At 43.9% G+C, this 23035-nt stretch overlaps 1 long non-coding RNA gene across 1 annotated transcript in view; it reads left to right on the forward strand.

The window, feature by feature from the left end:
• LOC114814321 overlaps window positions 1-23035 on the forward strand; it is a 44735-nt gene that overhangs the window by 18039 nt on the left and 3661 nt on the right. Inside the window, exon 2 of the long non-coding RNA XR_003762099.2 lies at window positions 8769-8860. This is a non-coding gene — a long non-coding RNA (uncharacterized LOC114814321). The remainder of the gene's footprint in view (window positions 1-8768; window positions 8861-23035) is intronic.

The raw sequence follows: 23035 nt of genomic DNA on the forward strand, positions 1-23035 counted from the left end.
AACCTGAGGCACAGAAAAGTTAAGTGACTTACCTAAAGTCACAGCAAACAAGTGGCAGAGCTGGGATTAGAACCTAGGTCATCTGACTCCGGACTGTGCTCTTCCCATTAGGCCATGTTACTTTTCCCTCCCCATTGGAGTGTAAGCTCCATGTGGGACAGGGATTGGGTCTGATCTGATTGTTTTCTATCCAGCTCAGTGCTTGCCACATGCTGATAATATAATAATAATAATCGTGGTGCTTACACTTAACAAACACTATGATTATTATTATTGTATTATCAGCATGGTTGTCCCAGCAAGATTTCTAGCTTCTTGAGCCTTTTATGCAGTCTGGATTAGTGGAAAGAGTGTTCAGCTTGGAGCCAGGAAATCTGTCCCTTAGCCCAAGGGAGGTGACATATAGCCCTTGGGGACCCGAGACCCACATGAGACTCTTGGTGTGTCACTTTGAGCCCATGGTTAATGTAAATATGATCAAATGAATGCTGTCATGAGCACCATTTTGTGGAAGTCGAGTGGATTGTGGCCAAACTTACAGTGTTTCCCTGGGGGTTCCCCTACACCCTTCATGTTTGCCTCCTCAGGCCCCTGAGAACATGAATGCAGCTTCTAAGCCACAGGAGATGGAGTGAAGGGAGGCTGAATTCCAAATAAAAATCCTGGCCAGAAAGGCATCCAGTGATATATCTGTGCCAAACAGAGGACAGACCAGTGGAAACCCAGACTGACCTGTATAATTTTGGTCTAGCAATCAATAAATTATATATTATGCCCTAAGTGCTTGGGAGCCTACATTAAAGTTTGTAGGCCTTGATCCTCGCCCTTAAGAAGCTTACAGTCTAGTGAAATAATTATGGTATTTGTCAAGGGTTACTCTGTGCAACACCCTGGGGGAGAGTCAAGAAAATCCGGTCAGACATAATCCCTGTCCCACATGGGGCTCACAATCTAAGTGGGAGGGAGAACAGGTATCGAATCCTCATTTTACAGATGAGGGGGCTGAGGCACAGAGAAGTTAATTGATTGCCCAGGGTCACACAGCATGCAAGTGGAGTGGCTGGGGTAATAATAATAACAATAATAATAATAATAATAATGTTGGTGTTTGTTAAGTGCTTACTATGTGCTCAGCACTGTTCTAAGATCTGGTAATCAGGTCGTCCCACATGAGGCTCACAGTCTTAATCCCCATTTTACAGATGAGGTAACTGAGGCACCGAGAAGTTAAGTGACTTGCCCAAAGTCACACAGCTGACAGGTGGCGGAGCCGGGATTAGAACACAGGTCCTCTGATTCCCAGGCTAGTGCTCTTTCCAACTAGGCCATGCTACTTCTAGGTTATATTTTCCCCCAGGGCAGGGATCTTGTCTTTCACCTCTACTGTACTTTTTCAGATGCTTAATACAGCACTCTGCACATTGTAAGTGCTCAGCAAACGATACGCTGCTTGATGAATTGATCCCACTTAAAAGTTCATCGATGATATTTTCAGAATGTAGCCCCACCCTCTCCTGAACAGAAGTGCAATGAAAACTCCTTCCTTTGACCCCAAATTTCATGTTTCTCCAATTTGTTCTCAGTTCTGAAGCTGGAAGTCTCGGAGCGCCAGTGATCCTTGAATTCAACAACCTCCCCATTTATTCTTCTTTCACCCCCTGGAAAACCTATAAAACATTTTTTCACTGTAAACAGTGGATGTAACTCTGAAATTTATCTCTCCCTAAAGCAGCAGCAAAATGGAGCCCGGTGGAAAGTGGAAGATGGGGGTAGCTCGTCCCCCGCCAAGATTCTAGTGGCTTTATACATTTCCATGAAAATGGGGATCTGAGATTCTGTGTTTAGGCAAGCCGGGTCCCTTTGCTGAAGAACGTTATCACTTAGTGTGCTGTGCACACCTGTAAATGCCTCTTTCTCCAGCAGGAATCTCTCAGGTGATTACGTAGCTAATCCTCCTCATAATACTGGTATTTGTTAAGGGCTTACTATGGGCCAAGCACTGTACTGAGGTTGGGGTACAGTCCCTGTCCCACATGGTGCTTGCGGTCTAAATAGGAGGAACAACAGCTATTTAACAACCATTTTACCAATGAGGAAACTGAAGCATAGAGAAGTTGAATGACTTACCCAAGGTCATACAGCAGACAGAGCTGGCATGTGAACCCAGGTCCTCTGACTTCCATCCCCTTAATAATAACTAATAATAACTGTGGTATTTGTTAAGGGCTTACTATGTGCTGAGCACTGTTCTAAGCGCTGGGGTAGATACAAGGTAATCAGGTTGGACAGAGTCGCTGTCCCACATGGGGCTCACAGCTCACAGGTAACTGAGGCACAGAGAAGTTAAGTGACTTGGCCAAGGACACGCAGCAGATATGTGGCGGTGCCGGGATTAGAACCCACATCCTGCAATTTCCAGGCCCGTGCTCTTTCCGCTAGGCCACTCTGTGCAAGGTGTCACAGGGTAAGGGGAAATGATGGCTCTCACGTGCCATAAGATCCCCTTATCTTTTCAAACATTGTCGATCCTGGGAAATATCTCTTTACACCCACCATTTTGCTGCAAACCATCAGTGGCACATTGTGGTTTGGTGTTTCTCGCTCGGCCATCTGAGAAGAAAGTATTTTCATTCTGTGCTGCTCCGGGTGCCACTTTGGCACTGCAATTAAATTAGAGAAGAAATTACAATGAAAGTCAGGGAAAAAAAAAAGAAAAGAAATTAAACCCAAACCCCAAATGGCGAAATGGGACAATTTAATAATCAAGATTCTTTCGGTTTTCTGAGTTTAGATGAAAATCAAATGAATCTTTCCAGTGGGTCGGTATTGCTCGGGGTCTTGCTCTTTAGTTTATTATCGCTGGAGCCGTGTGCAAACCAAGGAGTATCAAGGTGAGACAGGGTGTCTCAAGCAGTCTGTAATAATGACAGTAATGATTAAGAACTCATCATGTGTCAAACGCTGTGCTCCAGAGGCTGGAGGCAGGGAGGTAAGAGAGGAGGCCGGAATCTCGTAACGAGGAGAATCCCTCTTATTTGGGGATAAGGAGTTGCCAAGAAACTGAGCCACAATCCTTCCTACAGGATTTACATGAATCACACTCCCTCTGTGCTTCCATCTCCTTCTGTATGGGAAAGTGGGAGGAGGTACATTTTCTAGTTTGTGACTCCCAAAGGACTTATCGATCAATTGATCAAGCACTTGTATTGTTTGAGTTCTTACTGTGTGCAGCACTTGGGAGAGTACCACATGTTTGGTTGGAGTAGACATGTTTGGTAGACATGTGGACATGTTCCCTGCTCACAAGGAGCTTAGAATCTCCAGCTCCTCACTCAATCAGCCAACCAATCGTATTTATTAAGCACTTCTTTTCAGTGGCGTTTGTTAAATGTGTATTATATGCCAGACATTGTACTAAGCACTGGGATAGACTCAAGATAATCGGGTTGGACACATAAGACTCACGGTCTTAATCCCCGTTTTACAGATGAGGTAACTGGGGTACAGAGAAGTGAAGTGACTTGCTCAAGGTCACGAAGTAGATAAGTGGTGTGGAGGTAGAACCAAGATCCTCTGACTCCCAGGCCTGTGCTCTATCCACTAGGCAAAGAACATTTATACTAAGCACTCGGAAGATACATTTCAGTGAAGTTGGTAGACAAGATTTCTGTCCACAAGGAACTTGCTTTTTCCTGCTCTGCTCTGTTCTCCACACCAGCCCATCTTTTGCAGTCAGTCATTCAATTGTATTTATTGAGTGTTTACGGTGTGCAAAGCACTGAACTGAGCATTTGGGAGAGTACAATATAACAATAAACAGAAACATTCCTTGCCCACAGTGAGCCTAGAGTCAACAGGGGGAGAAAGACATTAATATACATAAATAAAATACAGATAGCTACATAAGTGCTGTGGTGCTTGGTGGAGAGGATGAATAAAGGGAGTGAATCAAGGCGACGCAGAAGGGAATGAGTGTAGAGGAAAGGATGATTTAGGGAAGGCCTCTTGGAGGAGGTGTGCCTTCAATAAGACTTTGTAGAGGAGGAGAGTGATTGTCAGATATGAGGAAGGAGGCTGTTCTAGGCCAGCAGCAGGATGTGGGCAAGAGGGTTAATGGTGAGACAGGTGAGATGTAGCAGGAACGTCCACCCGCGTAGCTGTATTACCTTCCAAAAGGTAACACCTTGAATGGGTTGGAGCTTTAGAAAATTTCTATGACTATGCCACTCACATGGCTTCCGTCCCTGCTAATGCCATTTCAGTCAGTCAGTCAGTGGTATTTATTGAGCGTTTACTATGTGCAGATCGCTGTTCTAAGTACTTGGGAGAGTACAATATAAAAGAATTGGCAGACGCTCTACTATCGTCCCAAGCCACAGGAGAAGCACTCTTCTCAACCGCAGAAGAAGTGAAATTAATTCAAGTCCAGATAGGTCCACACCTTCTAATTCGGACTTTGGGTCCCCGGGGGGCAGGACAGAAGAAAATGAATAGAAGCTGGAACAGGGAGATTTGAGTGAAATGGGAGTGAGCGTTATGCCACAGAAGCTATTCATTTTCTTGTAAACCAGGAATCCCACTAGTTCAGCAACGCAGCATACCCAAGAAACTGTGTGGTCTAGTGGAAAGAGCAGAAACTGGGAATCAGAGGAATGTGTCTAGCAACTCTGTTATATTGTACTCTCCCAAGAGCTTAGGACAGTGCTCTGCACACAGTAAGTGCTCAATAAATATAATTGATTGATTAATTGACTGTCCTGCGTTCTAATCCCTCTGTGTCACTTGCTTGCCGTGCGACCTTGAGACAGTCACTTCGCTTCTCTGTACCTCAGTTATTTCATCTGTAAAATTGGGATTAAGACTGTAAACCCCATGTGGGACATGGACTGTATCCAATGTGATTATCTTATATCTACCTCAGGACTTAGTATTGTGCCCGGCACATAGTAAGCTCTTAACAATTACCTTAAAAAACAAACAAAAGCCAAAAACAGACATTTCCTGAGGGCAGGGGAAGTGTGGGCCTATCAAAATCCTCGAGTCTTCTGCGATGGTCTTCGTTCAAGTCCCAGAACACCACAGGATTTTAACTGAGCACGAACTGAACATGCTCCAGTCTAAAGGAGGACATCCCAACCTTCAGATTGAGCAAGCCCTCCTGTAGATGGACAATGACCGGCTTTTCAGGGACTTTCCCAGTCCCAGGAAACGCGTATAAATTTCATTAGATTATCCAGGATACCCTACCCGAATCCAGGACTAACTCAGCCGAAGTGTGACTTACGATCCCTCTGTCTTTTGTTAAACCTCTATCTGTTCTGTATAGGCAGGGGAAAGAATAAACAAATCTTTTAGGTCTCTTTAATTGAAGGGTTTTTAGAATATTCAAGCTCTTAGTCAGTTTAGGTTAGTTTCATTCTTTGTTGTGAACCTGAAGGCTCTGCTGCCCCCTGTTAGAGGTTCTCCAGTGGTCCAAGGCCAGGGGCAATCACCACCTGAAAGGTCATCTCGAAATCCAAGTTCCAAAGCTGTCGTCTTCATGACCTCTCAAGTACCTCATAGCCCAGCCTTCTGTCACTCCGCAGCAAGCCCTGAGCAATTAGGCAATTTCACATTTAGCGTGTCTACTATGCGTAGGAAGGGTTCAATTTGATTTGATGCCAGTTTAAAGTACTTTTTTTCATTAGTTGATTGTATCTAAGTATGATAAACACGGTTATGTCACTCAGGGGTTTGGAGAAGAAGCAATTTTCTATCTGTGCGATATTATATCCAAATTCAAAAAAAAATCAGCTTGGAGGTTTTGTTGCATTGCCGATTGGAACGGTATATTGACATGATTGTGATACCTCCAGCTGGCTTTTTCACACTGAATGACAATTACATACCAGCCCCGTGACACTTGGTGCTCACAGAGCATAAAGAGAAAAGAAAGCAGTGATCCTAGTTCCATGGGAGAAGGATCTCACATGAACAACGTAAACAAATCGAGCCCTAATAATTGTAAGGGAGTGGGCCTGAAATTTAGTCTCACTGAGAGTCCCGAAGACTCTAATCTCGTAGCTGAGTTACATTTTGAATAAGACAGGAGACGGAGCCAGCCTAGCCTGAAGCCCCCTGTAGATTGTAAGTTTGTGGTGGACAGAGAACCTATCAATCAACTCTACTGTATTGTACTCTCCCAAGCATTTAGTACAGTGCTCAGCACTCATTAAATGCTCAATAGTTACCACTGACTTATTGATTCATTGGGAAGTGGGGTATCCAGTCAGTTGGTTTTATCCTGAGCCAGCCGGTGTCCATCAGTGACACTTCATTCATTCGATCGTATTTATCGAGCGCTTACCGTGTGCAGAACACTGGACTAAGCATTTGGGAGAGAGCAATACAACAATAAACCGGCACAGTCCCGGCCCACAGTGACCTTACAGATACTTACTGAACGCTTGCTGTGTGCAGAACACTGTACTAAGCGCTTGGGAGAGTACAATGCAATTGAGTTCTTACACATGTTGCCGGGCCTTGAGGAACTTTATGACCTAGATGGAGAGGCAAACATTTAAAAAAAATTACAGATAGGTGAAATGGGAGAGTATAAGGAGATATACATGAGTGCTGTACCATGGTAGGACTGGTGGGCGAGGTGAATATCAATCAGTCGATCAATCAATGGTATTTATGGAGCATTTACTGTGTGCAGAGAACTTCATTAAGTGCTTGGGAGTCTCAGTGGTATTCATTGAGCATTTTCTAGGTAGAGAAAGAGCATTCAACTTAGCACTTGGGAGAGTACAGCACAATAGACTTGATAGACACAATGCCTGCTCTCAGGGAGCTTACGGTCAAACTTATTTTAATAATATTTTCATTTATTTTAGCAATTTTAATAGGAGTGCCTAGCTTCTTCCTGCCACTCCTCTGCGACTGAGTCTTGCAGCTCAGAAGATGTGCCTGTGATAATAATAGTCCTAATAATAGTAATAATAATAAACACTGTGGTATTTGTGATGTGCTTATATGTGCACTGAACTAAGCTCTGGGGTGGATACAAGCAAATCGGATTGGACACAGTTCCTGTCCCATATGGGGCTCACAATTTCAATCTCCTCTTCACGGAAGAGGCAACGGAGGCATCGAGAAGTACAGTAACTTGCCCAGGGTTACACAGCAGAGGGAGCCGGGATTAGAACCCGTTACCTTCTGCGTCCCAGACCCGTGCTCTATCCACTACGCCAAGCTGCTTCACTAAACAACATGTGTTCAGTCTGGATTGTGTTGGAGTGTTGTCAGTGGTCCACCTGGAAAATTACTCCAGGTTCCGACGTTTTCTGGAGGCAGGATTCTGTTATACTGTGTGCCCTGTGTGTCTCTGTGTCCGGTGTCTTTAAGGTCCTCCAGCGGCCACTCTACTGATGAATTGCTGGCCTCCTTGATGACCTTAATGTACAGGTGCGATCAGTCCAACCTCCACCATCCAGAACAAAATTGAAGCAGTTCTTTGAACCCTGAGATTGGAGTCATAGGATGTACAATCAGGGACAAATCCACCTCTTTAGAAGGCAAAACGAAATTGGTTATTTTCTTTTAACCTCCGAGATCCCCAGGACTCTCTACTTTGAAGGATCTCGGAGGTTAAAAGAAAATGACCAATTCATTTTTGATTTCTAAGGGGAAGGATTTGTCCCCAGTTGTCCATTTCATAACTCCAATCTTGGGGTTCAAAGAGCTGCTTTAGTTCAATTTTGGCTGGTGGAGAGAGAAGGGTGTTGGTCAGGGTGGGGCAGAGGGGGGTTTTCACAAAATCTTTGTAAAAATTACCTCACTGCATATGTGTTCTAAGCCAACTGAAAGAAAATAAGGTCCAGTTGCTATTCAAATTGAGTGATAAAAATATCCCCTAAATTTGCATTATTATTCTGTCAGAAATAAATCATGCCAAGATGACTCTCCTTGTATGGAATATCAGGCTGGAAACTAACAAAGTTGACCAACACACAGCTAGATATCTCTGGTTTGAGAAATATTTCTGGCTGTCAAAATTCATTCTGATTCTGACTTTCCGACTGCCATTTTTAAGGATGATTATTCTTCTAAAGGGGAAACTTTGGTGGATTCTTAGGGGAACTGTAGGGTTGGGGCATAACTTCACTTTTACAACCGATTTGCCGGATGACTTGGGGGAACTGTAATTTTAAAGCTCAGTTTTAAAAGCTCAGCTAGCACCCAATGGCTATACAACCAATACTGCCAATTAATTTGTTGACATGATTTAGACTTCTTGGTTTCTTTAAAGGGCCTCTTTGAATTTTCTCATTCCTGCTTAGGAAAAAACAAACAAACGTGTGTTAGAAACTGTGAACCCATCTTTTAGACTGTGAGCCTGTTGTTGGGCAGGGATTTTCTCTATCTGTTGCTGAATTGTACATTCCAAGTGCTTAGTACAGTGCTCTGCACACAGTAAATGCACAATAAATACGACTGAATGAAATGCTAAGGAATTTCTCTTTTAAGCTATTGTACAGTCCGCCTTAAAATACGAGTTCATACAACATATATTTTCTTTGTAAATTATTTCAGCGGAAGTCTCTCCCACTAAATCGAAGGCTCCTTGAGGCAGGGATTATAGTACTAGCTTAGTAGAGTGTTCTGCACACAGTAGATGCTCAATAAATGCAATTGATTGATTGACTGATTCACTCTCACTGGAGAGGGACAATGACTTTTTTTTGTGGGGATGCAGATTTTGAGGCCTTTTGCTCATTGTTTAGAACCCAGACTGTTCCGGGATGGGAGTGAGAAGATTTCAGGATCGGCACAGCGGCCTTATCTACGTACGCCTTCATGTTGCTAACCACCTAAGGTGAGCATGCCCAGTGTCCCATAAGAAGCTGATTCTCACAATGATAATTTTATTTATTTGTACTGTTATCTGTCTCCCCTGTTCTAAACTGTGAACTCATTGTGGACATGGAATGTCACTGTTTATTGTGTTGTACTTTCCCAAATGCTTAGTACAGTGCTCTGCACACAGTAAGCACTCAATATGATTGAATGAGTGAATGATGCAAAAGGATGCTCCGTGTGCCTGGTGGCACTCAGGGCAAGATTCCCTCTTCAATCTCCACCTTCCAGGCTTTTCCACGCTGCGTAACCTTTGGCAATTCATTTGAGTTCTCGGGGACTCAGTAAAGTGTAAAGTGGGAACCAAATACCAGTCCTCTGTCCCAACTTAGACATGAGCCCCATGAGAGACGGGAACTGTATCTGACCAGATTTTCCTGTATCTATCCCAATGCTAGTGAAGTGCTTGGCAGAGTCGGTGCTTAACAAATATCACAGTTATTATTATTATATCTACTGTCATATAATATCCTATAATGCAATATGGTCATATTAAAAGCCAGAGGCTCCCATGAGCCTTGTGGCAACCATAAAGCCAGTTCACATGGTGGCTGTTTCTCTTTTGGAAATGGTCAGCCTTCAGAGTGGAACCAAATTATTTTCAATTATTAATGATAATGATAAAAGATATACAGCAAGCACTGTGTTAAGCACTTGGGTAAATACAAGATTGTCAGATTGGACACAGTCCCTCTAAGTCTAAAAGAGAACAGGTATCTAATCCCCATTTTACCCATGAGAAAATTGAGGCACAGAGGAGTTAAGAGATTTGCTCAAGGTCATTCAACAGAACTGGGGCTAAAAGGCAGATTCATTCATTCAATCGTATTTATTGAGCGCTTACTGTGTACAGAGCACTGTATTAAGTGCTTGGAAAGTACAATTCAGCAATGGAGACATGCCCTGCCCACATCGGGTTTAGAGTCTAGCAGGGGGGAGACAGACATCAAGACAAGTGAACAGGCATTAGTATAAATAAATAGAATTATAGATGTGTACATATGTCCATGCTTTGCGTGTCAAGGCAGATCTCCTGACTCAGAATCCTGTGTTCCTTTCCACTAAAACTCATTGCTTCTTTACATAGGATAAACTCTGTTTTTAGATAAAGTCTCTTCCAATGTTCTTGCCACTTCAAAATCTTAACGTTCAAGGACAGACCCCAAAATATCAGCCAACATTTGGACTTCTAACATAATCGATCAGACCCCTGGACTTTTGACTTCAGTAGGCCAATATTCGAGTTTCTGCCAGTGAGGTATTTGCAAAGGAATTGGAATGAAATCTCCTGGCTGGTATTTCACGTCTGTTCCTCAGCCCAGAAATAAACATTTCGTTTCTCTTTGTCTAAATATATTGCATGGTGCATGGCCAACTGACAACCATTTTGGGGGTTTGTGTTTTCCAGTTAAATAGCCAACATTTGGGCCTCGTTCAGGATGAGGAAAGGGGTGTCATTTTAATCTTTGTAGTTTGGAGACTTGCCCAAGTAAGAATTGATGTGAAACAGGGTATAATCATTGGCTTATGCAGAATGAGGAAACTGACTACTTTGTAGATGAAGAAATTAGAAAGCCCCAAGGGGTGTCATCCCATATCTTCAACGCTGAGCAGAATGTGAGTATTCATTAAGACTTTTTGTGCTCGAAACTAAGGAAAAATCTATCGCATCACAGAAATTCTCCATGGGTCCAAATCTACCTTTTTTAATGTTTCGATTTAGGCTGTAATGGTGGAATGGAAAATGGGAAGAAGCAGTGATCAAATTTCATTTGCAATATTCCCCTCTCCCCAGTTCATCCTTTCCAGTACAGATCACTTAGGGTCCGATGGTCTCAGAGGGAATATCCCCAAGTGAGCGTTTTTTTTTATTTTTTCCAGAGGGAGAGCTAGTCTATGCAGATTACTGGGAGAGGAAAATACTATCCCAGAAAGGTGGCTTTCTTAAAAGGCATCAGTAGCATTAATGTCATGTGTGAGATATCCATTTGTGTCAACGGCACAGGCCTTTCAATGGCAAATTGTGCTGCGCTACCTTTTAAAGTATGAAATGCTAATTCTGGATTTACAGTTTTTGAACTGGAAGCCTGCATTTTGCATGGAATTTTGTTTAATTTCCCAGTGAAAAAAGGCATTTGAAACACAACTGCCTACAGCCAACTGTCAACAAAAATCAACTGTAATAGCACACAGCCTGTCACTGATTTATGTGGTGAGGTGGTAATCTGCTCAATTTAGCTGGATATTTCTTCTTCATACAAAATAGCTGAAAGTCTTGCTCGACACTTATGAATATCGGGAGGTATTATTAGGATGATAATGGGGCCAGATTAAAGGAGTGTTCACTAGTTCAAGATGTCAGTTCAGAAGACAGAAGATAGGAAGGTCTCTTGGTTGGAGGGGCGCTCTTCTTATTTCAGGTCTGCTCAAGATTTGGATATGAGCATGCTGGGTCCCATCTGCCGTGAAGTGGCTTTCGGGAAAGGAAAAAAAAAGTCGTTATGCTATTTTTTTTTTCCAGAAATCTGTTTTTGTTTACAAAGAGGGTGAAATAAAAATCTCTGAAATCGCATGGGAGGAGGGCACAGCAGGGTCCGCTTCCCCCTGCCGAGGGAGAGGCCTCTCGACTTTCTGGCTGCAGTGGCCGGAGCCAACTGAGAATGTGGCAAACCCAAAATTACCCACCGGGGAGACATGGACCAAGTCATCGCTGCCCTGGCAGTGACCAACTACAAGGCGAGGCGGGGCTTAACCTGAACAGAGGTTACAGCCACACCGTTCTTTCTCAAAAATGGGGCTTAATGATGTGAAGGAATCAAACGCGAACTGGAAAACTTCCTCACTGCCGGGTTGCCCACGTACTTGGAAAGAGTTGAAATTTTTGACTGGGCATCTGCCTGGGCTTTGGCTAATAAGGTTTATTGTTCTCTTGGCCATGGAGTTATTGGTGGCCATTCAAATACAAGCTGTGAGAGTCCAGTCCCACCTGTAAAAGACTGTGGCTGAATTTTGCGGCAACTGGAGGAGCTTCCAATTATTAATGATCAGCTGACAGGAACCGCCTCCTACAACTTCCATCAGAGGTTTGAAAAATCTCCGGGTGGCAGAGGCCAGGGGCAGAATGTCTACATTAAGACATTTTCATAAGTTCTCCAAAATTAACACACTTGTAATGGTATTATTATTATAGTGATAATTATGGTATTTGTTAAGTATTTACTATGTGCCAGGCACTGTATTCAGCACTGGGGTGGTTACAAGCAAATCAGGTTGGACACAGTCCCTGCCCGCATAGGGCTCACAGTCTTATTTCCTACTTTACAGATGAGGTAACTGAGGCACAGAGAGGTGAAGTGACTTGCCTAAGGTCCCCCAACTGACAGGAGGCGGAGCTGGGATTAGAATCCATGACCTTCTGACTCCCAGACCTGAGCTCTATCCACAACACCATACTGCCAGCTCACCCTCAGCCTTGTAACGCTTACCTACAAATCTGTACTTTATATTATTCAATCGTAGTTCGTGACCCCTTCCTGGGTGCAGAGCACTGTACTAAGCACTTAGAAAGTACAATAATATCTGTCTCTCCCTCTAGAACGTAAGATCACTTTGGATAGGGAATGTGTCTACGATCTCTACTGTACTTTCCCAAGTGCGGAAGACACAGTAAGCACTCGGTAAATACCATAGATTCATTGATTGATATTGATGAGTCATTAGTGAAGTGTGCAGCCTCTCAGGTAGAAGACCTAGTGCATAAGAGCACGGGCTTGGGAGTCAGAAGGACCTGGATTCTAATCCCGGCTCTGCCACTTGTTTGCTGTGTGACCTTGGGCAAGTCGCTTAACTTCTCCGTGCTCAGTTACTTCATCTGTACAATGGGGCTTAAGGCTGTGAACCCCCTGTGGGACAGGGACTGTGTCCAACCTGATTATCTTGTATCTACCCCAGCACTTAGAGCAGTGGTCGGCACATAGTAAATGCTTAACGAGTACCAATATTATTATTATTATCATCGATATTGGTTTTATTTGATCAGCTTTAGTTTTTCTTTACCACTGAAGTTCTTACTCACCCACCAAGAGGGCTTTGGTTGAATTTCTTGTCAGCCCAGACACTCCGAGCTAGTGGATTCATACTGACTTGAACAAACTTGGGACTATAAGTAAACTAGATATGTATATATTCATGTATACCTATTTAAATTCATTTAAACGGACAAGTACCTCTAAACACACCTCTATGGTTAAACGTACAACTACACAGAATGTAAAGTTTAAATGCCGGGTACGGATGTAGATTTTATGCTACACAATAGAGTAGTTATCCAGGTAGTTACCTAGAGAAGGAATCTAATATCCGGGAACTCCATGTTTACCTGACAGCTAGGTGACCTCAAACAGATGGGAAAGCGATCCCGTGACACTGATGGCTGACAGAGGGAGATTGACTACATTATAAGAACTTAGTGGCAGTAACTTGTCCTTTCCATTTTTCTAAACTGACTTTCTCTAAACTGTAAAGGCTCTTCGAGAAGAATGACTGTGGATTCTATTATGCTACAAGGGATCATAGGTAGATTCTGTAACTATTCTTTCGAGGAGCAAAGTAGCCTGAGCGGTCTAGCAATCGAGAGCCCCTGGGGGGACGGAGACTGTGTCCAAACTGCTGATCTGTATTCATCCCAGCCCTTAGCACAGTGCTTTGGCACGTGAGGCATTTAATAAATACCATTAAAAAACGCAAGCAGCGGTGACAATGGATGGGAGCTAACAATAGGCAAATGAATTCTCAGGGACGCAGTCCAAGATTCCCAGTGCCAAGATATGCTTTTCTACCAGTGCAGTTCCGTTACTCTCAGCGACTGACTTGTGCATGAATAATTACTCAAGGGCAAAGCCACGGGATCGGGAAGGAACCGTGGCTCTCTTTCCTTTGTGATTTGCTGCCGGATTCTTCCTCTGTCGGAGTGGCAGGACGTGTAGAGTGTCGAATGCTCTAATCACTATTGCCTTTTCGATGGAATGACGGACCGACTCCAGGAGCCCAAGTACCATTCGGGGTCCGTTATTTTATGCCGTTAAAACGCCGTCGTTCATCTCTGGACGGAGACCGGCCCACGCTCCCAGCTGAGCGATGACGCGAAGACTGCGGCTCCACCTTAAAGATCATTGACTCCCTGGGAATAAATATCCAGCAGAACGCCAAACCAATCGTTCTCTAAGCATAGGGGGACCCAGAGCATTGAGAAGGGACGACGTCTCACACAAGGTTGCAATTATGAAGCAACGGAATTTATTGAGCGTGGAAAATTCTGTCGCTAAATAGCTGAACGGTCCTCTGGAGTCCTTTCCGAGATGCCAAACAAATAGTCTCGGGCAGAAACTTTCTATTCTTCAAGGTTTTTATGAAAAATAAATTCAGACAAGCGTAAGCAGGCTGGTAAATAAGCCGTCCAGAAGAGAGGCCAGGTTGAAGGTCGAACATCAGTCTGTTGGGGTGTGAGACCTTAGGGGCGCTGGGCCACAGAGTTAATCTCAGCATCAACCTGTGTCCTTTGATGGCTGCTCTCCCTGTTCTCTGGCAGATTGCCGTCTTTAACGGGCATTCTGCTGCAAGGACTCTTCACTTTGAAAAGAACGTGCCTTTCCCAGCCCAGAGCCCGACTTAGCCACCCAAAAGGACAGTTCTTAGAATGATTATTGCAGGCGGAACTCTCCATTCACACTTTCTCAGCACACGGTTCGCAATCCCAGTTCCAAGAACAGCTCACAGCCCTTTCCCACGACTACAGATACCAGAAGAGAAGGGGTCAGGGCCCCAGTTCTTCTGTCGAGTGTTTTTTCCGGAGAAATGGAATAATGAATGATTAATAATTACGGTATTTGTTAAGTGCTCAGTATGAGTCAAGCACTGTTCTAAGCACTGGTATACATACAAGTTAATCAGGTCGGACATAGTCCCCGTCCTGGAAGGGGCTCGCAGTCTAAGTCAGAGGGAGAAGAGGTATTGAAAGCCCATATTAAAGATGAGGAAACTGAGGCACAGGGAAGTGAAATGACTTGCCCATGGTCACACAGAGCCAGGATTAGAATCCAGGTTTTCAGATTACCAGCCTTGTGCTCTTTCCACTAAGCCACGCTGCTTCCCATATGATAGAGTATGTCAGAGTTGGTAGGCATGTTTCCTGTCCACAGTCAAAGGTTATTATTGAGCTCTTATTATGTACAGGACAGTGTACTAACTGCTTGGGAGAATTAAGGCACGATAGAGTTGGTCGGCACGGCCCCTGCCCACAAGCAAACAGTCAATGGTATTTGCTGAGCACTTATTGTGTACGGAGCACGTTACTAAACACTGAGAGAATACAATGCAACAGAGTTGGTGGATGTGTCCCCTGCCCACAAGGAGCTTGCTGTCTAGAAGGAGTTTTTCTTGAAGAACCGAAGCCTAATTGCAGCACTCATCGTGTTAGGCCAATAAAATTTTTAATCAAATGAAGGTACTGGCACAAAATATTAAAATAAGACATTTCTAACAAATCGTTTTCACTTAGGGCTTAGGTCTAAAGCACATTTATATGTGGGCAAGCCATAGGTGCGATAGATGAGGAAGCGAGATCACGATTTAATCTGTGAACTGATTGGGCATCACGGGATAAATGAATGTAAATATGAGGAACTGATGAAGAGATCCAGGCAGGTAATATTTTTGGGTCTCGTTGCCAGTTCTGATTTTGCGTTGTCGAGCACAAGCTCGATGTTTGATGATTGCCAATAGCCCCTCTCCGATATTCCGATGGATCCCTTCCATCCCAGATTCAAATTCCCTAATTAAGTTGCTCACTCTTTATTTTCATTGTTAAGAAAACACCTGTAAAAATTTCAGCCATTTTTCCCATAATTTGAGTTATTTTATACATTTAGAAGAAAACTGTCCTGTCTGAATTTACTAAAGACATGAAAAGCGGAGCAGGTTTTCTCTTCCCCACGTGGCGAGATAATCATTTGCAAATACTTGTTCTCCTGAATCCCTGCCCCCTTGTGGTATAATGGGTAAAGAATGAGACTGGGAATGACGAGACCTATTTCCAGCTCTGTCGCTGGTTGGCTGTGTGGCTTTGGGCAAGCCACTTAACCTCTCTGGGCCTCTGTCACCTCATCTGTAAAATGGGTTTAAAATACCTGCCCTCCCTACGTCTTAGATTGGGATTATCAAGTGGAACACCGACAGTAGCTAATCTGATTACCCTGTGTCTTCCCGAGTGCTTATTATTAATAATAATAATAATAATAATAATGGTACTTGTTAAGCACTTGCTATGCGCTGAGCACTGTTCTCAGCGCAGGGGTAGATACAGGGTAATCAGATTGTCCCACGTCAGGCTCACATTTTTTAATCCCCATTTTTACAGATGAGGTAACTGAGGCACAGAGCAGTGAAGTGACTTGCCCAAGGTCACACAGCAGACACTTGGCAGAGCCGGGATTAGAACCCACGACCTCTGACTCCCAAGCCCGTACTCTTTCCACTAAACCACTCTGCTAATATAATGCTTGGTATTAAACAAGTGCTTAAAAAGGCCTTTTGTATTATTGTTATTATTATGATTATCATTATTTTCATTTCACAGCATATTCTGTGCAGTGAGGATGAAGCTGTCTTGGTTGGAAAGATGCGGCCGATGGCTCGTTCGGTGCGTCAGCTTGTCCGGGACTTTGCCGTTAGCCTTGAAGAGCAGTATGGCTTAGTGGAAAGAGCACAGGCCAGTAAATCAGAGGACCTGGGTTCCAATCCCAGGACTGCCAGTTGTTCGTGAGTGACCTTGGGCAAGTCACTTAATTTCTCAGTACTTCAGTTTCCTCATCTGTCTTCTGAGTTTTAAGTATCTGTCCTCCCTCCTACTTTAGACTGTAAGCCCCATTTGGATAGAGATTGTGTCAAACTTGGATAGAGATTGTGTCACTACTTGATTAACTTGATTAACTTGATAAACAACTTGATTAACTTGTATCGTGTTTGTGTGTCTGTTGGTGGTTGGGGGGCTTTCTGGCCCATAGAGCTGCAGGAGTTCACTTGAGTTTACTCTCAGCTCCTCAGAGGGTTTTTAGTCCAACCTTTACTGGGTGCCATAGAAGCCTCAAGGACTTTTTCCGTTAACCTGTCAGAGAGTAGGAACATCTAGGTCCATTTATGTGTATCAGGCAGGGTCGGGAAGAAGACGGACCGGGCAGGCTGGCCCCTGCTTCTTCCGCTGTCGTTCCTGCTGGAAGGTGGGTGGGGAAGGTCATATCTTTTGTCACGCCTGGGAAGCTGGTATCGGTTTAGGCCCCGACTGCAGCGATGTGGTGCCGACAGACCGTCTCTTGCCATCAGTAATTGCCTACTGCTCTGCTCATGATTGCGGTCTCCTCTGTTCCCCCCTGAATCCTCCCGGTTGGGGCCTCTTTTCCCCCATTTCCTCTTCAGGTTGTGAGGCCCCCGGGGCCCAGGAGCCACGTCTAATTCAAGGTGTCCCCAGGACCTCCTCTCAGTACGAATGCCGGACAGATGTCGAAAGTAAATTTAACCACCGCCACCGGCCGCCGCGGTGTCCATTCGTTCATTCAATCGTATCTGTTGAGCGCTTACTATGTGCAGAGCACTGTACTAAGCACTTGGAATGTACAATTCGACTACAGATAGAGACAATCCCTGCCCAATAACGGGCTCACGGTCTAAAGGGGGGAGACAGCAAAACAAAACAGAACAAAAGAAAACAAGCAGTCTGGCGTAAATATCGTCAAGATAAGTAGATTCGTAGATATATACACAATCTTCCAGGAGATAGAGAAGCAGCGTGGCTTAGTGGAAAGAGCCCGGGCTGGGGAGTCAGAGGTGATGGGTTCGAATCCCGACTCCGCCACTCGTCTGCTTTATGACCTTGGGCAAGTCACTTCATTGCTCTATACCTCAGTTACCTCATCTGTAAAAATGGGGATTAAAAAATGTGAGCCCCACTTGGGACAATCTGATTACCCCGCATCTACCCCAGCGCTTAGAACAGTGCTCGGCACATAGTAAGCGCTTAACAAATGCCATAATTATTATTATTATTGGGTGTTTGTTGAGAAGGCAGCAGAAAGGTTGGCACAGGGCATGGTGGATAGGAAATGCTCCAGTGGAGAATGGAACACTTGTCCCGTACACGTGGGGAAGGGGTGATCAGTCATGATGCAGTTACAGCAGCCATTCTCATCCCCCATTCACAGCCATTAAGGTTATCCTGTTCTGAGCCCTCATTTTCTCTCTTCCCACTCCCTTCTGCGTTACCCTGACTCGCTCCCCCACCCCCACGGCAATTATGTACATATCCGTTATTTATTTGTGTATATTAATCTCTGTTTCCCCCTCTAGACTGTAAGCTCGTGTGGGTAGGGAATGTCTCTGCTACAAGGTTGTGTTGTACTCTCCCAAACGCTTAGTACAGCGCTCCACAGTAAGAGCTCAGTAAGTACGACTGATGGATGGATTGATTGAACTGAGCCCTGGGATAGATACAAGTTACTCAGGTCAAAGTCCCCGTCCCAAATGGGGTTCAAAGTCTAAACCGGAGGGAGAGCAGGTATCTAATCTCCATTTTGCAGATGAGGAAACTGAGACACTGAGAAGTCAAATGATTTGCCCAAGGTCACACAACAGTCTGGTGGTAGGGTTGCCGTAAGAGCCCAGATCCTCCGACTCCTCGGCCCACGCTCTTTCCATTAGGCCACACTGCTCCTCATTAAAGGGTAACGGTCTACGCCTCGTTCTAGTCATAGAGGCGTCCCCTAATTTAGTCTCTAATTGATAGAATGTTCACTTTCCAATCCATCGATTTGCAATAGGTGCCTTTGTGGTTTTATGTTCTCCGTAGGTGACACCGTGCAAATAATAAGACAATCTGCGCATTGTCACAGGGCATCCTGTATGCAGACGATGTCTCGGGGACTGATTTTTTTTTTTAAGTCTTGAAATATGGTTGATATGGTCCATTGCAAAATGAACCTATATTGGAAATGGCAAAATTGTAATGTAAAATATAGTGGGGTCGGTGGGCTGTGATGTTTTTTGCATATATTTTTTCTCCCTTGACCCATGCCTTTCCCCTGCATATAGGGAAAAAAAGCTTCATCTCACACAGAAATGTGATGTCCTTTACTGCCAGAGGCTGTTGCTGTTTTAAATGAGGAAAAAGCACAATGCATGAAGAAGGAAAATTAAAGCATATTCATTTTGGAAATTAGATACGGTGTCAGGAGACTCTAAAACAGCCCGGTTTGAATGGAGGACCAGGCTATGAGACAGTTTGCTGAACTTTTGACCACTGTTTATCCTATTGAAGCTTTTGAAATAGGGAAGAGAGCAAAAACATTTTATAGTGCTTAATAGCAGAATTCATTTTTTTTTAACTAGACATTTATTTTTCCTCTCGGTGTATGGAAGATGTATGAACAGCGTATTATTTAAGCAGGATGGGGGCAGGGTGTGATTTTTTTCAGTTTGGCGAAGAGTAATGTTGCCCTAAATGGTGGAATGTATCACTGGAATTGTGAGGAAATATGTGCGTATCTATAAAATATATATCACTCATATGTTCTGCACATATATATGAAATATATTAGAAATTATTAATTTACATTAATTTCTGTTTCTCCCTCTAGAGTATGTGCTCGTTGCGGGCCGGGGACATGTCTGCTAACTCCGAGGTGCTGTACCCTCCCAAGCGCTTAGTACAGTGTTCTACACAGAGAAAGAGCTCAGTAAATACCACTGATTGATAGATTGAGTAGTTAGTGGTCCAGTCCCGAAAGAGATATTCCTTTGAAGTAATAATAGGACTAATGATAGTAATAGTAGTTATACTATTCATTCATTCTCCCCCTCTCACCTATAAGCTTATGGGCAGGAAATATGTCCATTATATCGTTATATTGTACTTTCCCAAACACTTAGCGGAGTGCTCTGCACACAGTAAGTGCTCACTAAATATGATTGATTAAGGGCTTACTGGGTGCAGAGCCCTGTACTAAGCATTAGGAGAGAATTCATGGTTGGGAATTAGAATCAGTCCCTGTCTCTCATGGAGGCTCACAGTCTAACATACACATACACTCACTCACATACAATGTCCATACACGCACAATGTCTCGGAGTGGTCGGTCATGATTTGATAATCAACCACCCTCACCTACACTCATGGTCAGTATAATAATAGTAATTTTGGTATTGGTTAAGCGCTTACTATGTGCCAGGCACTGTACTAAGCGCTGGGGTGGATACAAGTAAATCGGGTTGGACACAGTCCCTGTCCCACGTGGGGCTCACAGTCTTAATCCCCATTTTATAGGTGGGTAACTGAGGCACAGAGAAGTGAAGTGACTTGCCCAGGTCACTTGACACCAGACAAGTGGTGGAGTCAGGATTAAAACCCAGGTCCTCCTCACTCCCAGGCCCATGCTCTGTCCACTAGGGCATAATATGGCTATTCTGAGTCCTTGGAGATCCCTGAGGTGGACTTCCTCACTCTCCTACAGGATGTGCTCACTGTCTCGACCTCTCTAAATGTCATTCAGGTCATCCTAAAGGTTGGTGACATTTGGAAAACCATGGAACCTCACTCTTTGAGTAATAGAAGATGAGGAATGGTCACATATTGACGGTGTTGGTTCTGCTCAATCAATCAATTGATCAGCGGTGTTTATTGAGAGCTTACTATGTGCAGAGCACTGTACTAATCGCTTGGAGTGTATGATACAACAGAATTAGTGGACACTTTCCTTGCCCATAACAAGCTCGGTCTAGAAAAGGGGAAAGGGTGGTAGGAGGTTACTGATGATCTAGAATGTAGTTCTACCCTGATTTCACATCTCTGTTCTTGGTCCAGGGGAAAGACCACTGTTCTGGGCATGAGAAGAACTGAGTTCTACTCTGGTTCTGCCTGCTTCCGGTGACTTTGGGTGAAGACTCTAATGGCAGTTTTTACAGCATTCTGCACCCTTGCCTCCCTACTGGCTTAACTGCCCTGATGGGAAAATGGTAGTCAATCAGTCAATTGTATTTACTGAGCTCTGACTGTATGCAGAGCATTGTACTAGGTGCGTGGGAGAGTACAATATAATTATAAACAGACACCTTCCCTGCCCACGACGAGCTTAATGTCTGGAGTCTAGATAGGCAGAGACAAGAGAGTTTGAGTGGCTGTGAGCAAACCACTTGAACTGTAACCAGTTCCTCCGCATGAGTTTTTGGTCCCCAAAAGACCAAAGCTCAGTCTTGATGAGAGACCACATCTCATCTGATTTCTAATTTCCTTTAACTTTAAGTGCAATTTTCCCTGGACTCATTTAACCCCACTCTTTGATGTTCTTTCCTGTTTGGTTTAGTGGCTTCATACCCACCAAACCCTTCAGTTCCATACGGCTAAATAAACCCATCAGTGTCTCTGTCAGGTAGCCTCAGGTTTTCTTCCATATTGGGACTTTCACCGGCATCAGCACAGAAGAGCTGGTGAGCAGTTTAACTCTGACTGTGGTGGAAAGAGTGACGGGAAGAGCCAGACAGTCCTGGAGAGAGAACAAGAGGAGAAGGAAATTGAGAAAAAACACACTTTCTAACAGTCAATCAATAATAATTATTGAGGGCACACTGTGTGCAGAACACTGCACTTAGCACTTGGGGGAGTACCATAGTTCTAGTAGGCGTGATCTCTGCCTTCAAAGAGTTTAAAATCTAGTCAGAGAGGGAGGCACTGAAATAAAATGATAGTAGGAGGATGCAATAGAGTATAAATGAAACAAAACACCCTTATCTCTTTTCTTGACCTAAAAGTTTTCAAAAATGTGCAAAATATAGGGGACTTGTCCACCTTGTGCAATTAAATCTAGAGAGACATAATATTTATTTATTATTTATTGATAGGAGCCACTTGCCTGCTATGTGAGTTTGGGCAAACATCTTGACTTCTCTGTCCCTCACCTACCATCGTAATCATCTTGTCAGCAAAACCACATGCTCATTTGAACTGGAAAGTGGCTCTGTCCTGTTCCATTGCTGTTTCTGGGTCAATAATTTCTCTCTGCTGGGGAGGAAGAAGTTTTTTCTCCAGCCACTTGTTTAGAAGTGTGTGTTTAGAAGAGTAGAAGTGTATGTTTACATGCTTGCTGTATGACGTTGGGCAAATGATTTAACTTCTCTGTGCCTCAGTAACCTCATCTGTAATGTGGGATTAAGCTGAAAGGTACTTTCCAAGTGCTTAGTACAGTGCTCTGTACACAGTAAGCACTCAATAATTATGATTGAATGAAATATGGTTGAATGAATGTGGGGCATGGACTGTGTACAACCTGATTTCCTTTTATCTACCTGCACTTAGAACAGCACCTGACACATAGCAAGTACTTAACAAATACTATCTATTAAAAAAACCCAACAACTTCAACACAAGTGCGTGGAGCTATTTTCTTCCATCTTTTAACCTGGATTCAGCCACATAAAGAGTTCTCTTCTCAATTAATCAATGAATCAATCATATTTGTTGAGAATTTACTGTGTGCAGAGCACTGTACTAAGCATGGGAGCGTACAATATGACAAAATTGGTAGACGTGTTCCCCGGCCACATTAGTTTATGATCAGTAGCGACCCTTCTTTTCTTATGTCAGAGCTTCACAACTGTACAGATGGCGATCTCCAACACTGAGGGGAGAGCTGAAGGGGCTTGACAAGGTGGGCTTGATTATGATTTTGACATTGAAATAATAATAATAACACTTGAAGGGTTCAACTCTGGATATTGCACCCCAGATGCAAGTAGTGTGGCCAGTTTTCTGGTTTTATAATGGACAGTCTTGTTTTCAGTTGGTCTGTCCCCTATCTGGTGTGGATACGGTACCAGATACTTCATTCTTTCCATTCTCAGAGCCGCCACGGCCCCTTCCACCCACATCCATCACTGGGACACGGAACCACAGTCCATATGAACCTGGAAGGAGAAGGTCAGTCTCCGGAGCAGGTGGAGGGGTCGGAGATCCGTCCGGGAGAGAAGGTCACCTCTGGAAGCTCTATTTATTCTTGCAAGGTTCTATGCAGTTTCCAAAAGTGACCACCTTTTGACC

This window comes from Ornithorhynchus anatinus, chromosome 9 (genome assembly GCF_004115215.2).
Source record: "Ornithorhynchus anatinus isolate Pmale09 chromosome 9, mOrnAna1.pri.v4, whole genome shotgun sequence".
Taxonomy (NCBI): Eukaryota; Metazoa; Chordata; class Mammalia; order Monotremata; family Ornithorhynchidae; genus Ornithorhynchus; species Ornithorhynchus anatinus.